The 3582-nt window shown below is 36.1% G+C and overlaps 1 pseudogene; it reads left to right on the top strand.

Annotated features, from left to right (window-relative positions):
* Positions 3310–3582, top strand: part of LOC109823007 — an 875-nt pseudogene continuing 602 nt past the window's right edge.

Raw genomic sequence — 3582 nt, 5'->3', positions numbered from 1 at the left:
CGGAAACCTGTGCCAAGTCCGGGCTCCGGGCCGGGCCCGGAATAGTGATTTTTTTTTATTTTTTATTTTTTATATGTATTATATATGTATAATATATGTATATATAAATATATATAATATGTATAATATATGTATATATAATATATTTTTATATATGTATAATATATGTATATATATAATATATGTATATATAATATATTTTTATATATGTATAATACGTCATATGTGTATATATATACTCTCTCTTAGTATATAAGTATATATAAGTATACTCTCTCTCTTATATAAGTATATATAAGAATACTCTCTTATATATGTATAATGTATGTATGTATGTATATATATACTCTCTCTCTCTTAGTATATATGCATATATAAGTATACTCTCTCTTATATATGTATACTCTCTCTTATATAAGTATATATAAGTATACACTCTCTTATATATGTATAATATATGTGTGTGTGTATATATATATACTCTCTCTCTTAGTATATATGTATATATAAGTATACTCTCTCTTATATATGTATACTCCCTCTTATATAAATATACTCTCTCTTATATATGTATAATATGTGTGTGTATGTGTGTGTATACTCTCTCTCTTAGTTTATAAGTATATATAAGTATAGTATATTACAATGGCTACTTCTTCCTAATTGGCCCAACGGGCAACGGCTACATATGTGATTCTCTCTCTCTCTCAAGTTATAACTTATAAATATATACAATATAGTTACATATAATATATATAATATATAGTTACATAATAATTTGTAAGTATATACTAATACATAATTATATAAAATATAATAATGTTAAACTAATTTTTAGCAATTTTTTATCAAAAAAAGAAAAGAAAAGAAATTTAAAAAAGCCTAGTTGGGATGTACTTATCTATTGTGATGCGATGAATTACAAAATAAATTTATACTTGTAATTTGTAAATGATTTATTAATTATTAATAAAGAATTTATTTTTATAATTTTTTATTTGTAATTTATGTCATTTTAAGTGATTAATAAAATTATTATTTTTTATTAATTTTTGTCTTTTTTTGTATAATTTAAATTTTAAATAGAATTAAAAAAGAAAATAAACCGGGCCGGTCTGGAACCCGGCCCGGGGTACCCGGGTTCGGGTCCGGGCTCCGGTTTTGGCCGGGCCGGGCCGGCCCGGATGGACACACCTATTTCAAAGTGATCCAAACAGACCCTTAGTGAATTCTCACAAAGATTCATGCACTTTAGGTGCATGTAAAAATGTAAATAGATGTACAAGACCTTATATAGACAATCATATAGGGAGATGAACAATAAAGATATTTGATTAATATATACAGCTTTGTCAGTACTCACTATCCTAATAGGTAATATGACTACATTGATAGCTCATGGTAATGTGTACATCGAGATTTATATTAGTAATTTGACAAGTTTTCTCTTCTTTCCTATCTTCTTATATGATCTTCTATAGAGCGAATGTTTATATAATTTATGGGAAAAGCTAATAAAATGGGTTGTGAATGCTTGTTAGGAGTGTCCTGCATTCATTTGATTTAAGTATGAATTTAGGGCCTAATTGGTTCACTAGAAATGGGTGGAGACACGTTTGCCAAAGAAAAATAATCGAAAATGGTTTCTGAAAACATCACAAAATCGTTACTTTTTCAAGAAAAGCTAATTTTGTGTTTTTGCGTGGAAGTGGGGTGGAAAGATGGATCTAATATTAAAATAATGGAGAGTGGGTTTTCTGAACGAGGGATTTAACAACACGCATTTCTTAAAGTGGTTTTTTTTTTCTCTCGTGGCTCGGACTAAACTATTGATTGGTGTTTCAACATGTTTCAGCTCTTCATTTCCTCGTGAAATAAACAAAAGAAAATACTTTTCCAAGTAATGTATGACAACCTATAAAAATATTTTCTGATATGGAAATGAGTTTACTATATTTGTACAGAATGAAACAAACCCGCTCTTAGCAAAAAAAGACATGAAGTGAGATTTAGCCCCACATTGAAATATATGATCGGATCGTAATGATTATGTACTCATAACATAAAATGTTGGTCTTTCTGAGTCAATTGGGCTCAAATGAATTGGCGTAGTGGATCTACGTTTTAATTGACCATTTCAACCTAACAAAGTAGCATCAAAAGTAATGCTTCGATGAGTCTTTATTTAATGCTCTATTTACTTCCATATTCTGTTGGAAGGTTCGGGAGCAAGAAAGTATATATCAAAGTGATGTTACGTTTGGTCTTTCGATGCAACTCGGTTGAACATAGGAAGTGACAACTACAGATGTCATTTCCATTAGCCATTAAGGTTTATTACTGGACTCACATCAATTCAGTTTTAGCAAAAGTCATGAAATATGATTCCGATCGACTACCTGAAGGCGGACATGGATACTTCCTTCCACATATTGAAAAGGTTGGATACATGATTAAATATACTTAGATGCATGACGAGCTCCCTCCACATTTAATCTGCTGTGTCATAGATGTAGTGTATATTGAGATCGCTAGGTATGACGTAAATATGCAGATGACATGAACTATCAGGTCTGCATGTAGATATTATATGATAGCTGTAAATATTAGCGATCAAAATGACGATGAAGAACAGAAATTCGTGATATGATAAGATGTATCATGTCCAGCCAACATGCTTGTTTTTAATACGTGTCCCTGTTAGATGATTCCCATGGTATTCTCTTAATTTCACTTAGTTACAAAACGGTTCTATTTAGTTAGCATTTTTTATACCTTAATGCTATAATTCAAAATACTGAATTTTTTTGGGGGGAAAAAACTCCCTCCCTTTTCATCCGCCGGAGTGTCGCGCCACCTCTCCGACTCCTTCCTTGTCCGCAAGGGCTCCCTAACGATGGTGTGCATCCTCAACTCCCTCTTCGGCCTCCTGACCGCCCTCTCCCTCTCATAGTCTCTACTCCTCCTTACCGCCTCCTCACCGGCTTCAGCCACTCGGTGTAGTCTCTGCGCTTCTTGTCCTCGCCCACCGAGCCGTGTCGGCCCCTCCCCGCCTCTGAATCCCCCGTCGCCGGCATGTTTCACCTGTCTACTCTTCTCCAGCGGCACGCCGCTCCTCTTCCGGACCGCCTTCCCTTCCTCGTCCTCTTCCTGGCCGCCTCCTCTACGTGCCTCCCCCTTCCTCTCTCTTTTCGCCCTCACCTTAACTTCCCTTCGTCTCGGAGTCCCCCGTTGGCCTCGCTCGTCCGCCCGCCGCCACCTTGTTGATGCCAACTGTCCTCAATTCCAAAAACATCGCAGTGGCAACGGCAGACGGAGTCCCTGACAACCGTTTGCTCTCAGCTCGATGATGATGATCAGTCGGCTCGATCAGGCGGTCTCGGGCTCGATAATCGACGTTGTTCGCTCGCCTGTTACCCGAATCCGCCTGTTCCTGACAGTCACCATAAATTTCTTATGCTCAGTCGTCTACTACGGCCTCAACCTCAACGTCGTCAACCTCGACACCAACATCTACCTCACTGTCCTCCTAAATGCCATCGCCGAAATGCCCGCGTACGTTCTCACCACCGTCCTGCTCGA

This window comes from Asparagus officinalis, chromosome 8 (assembly GCF_001876935.1).
Source record: "Asparagus officinalis chromosome 8, Aspof.V1, whole genome shotgun sequence".
Classification (NCBI taxonomy): domain Eukaryota; kingdom Viridiplantae; phylum Streptophyta; class Magnoliopsida; order Asparagales; family Asparagaceae; genus Asparagus; species Asparagus officinalis.
Note: the sequence above shows the minus strand (reverse complement) of the source record. Positions and strands in the feature narration are given on the sequence as shown.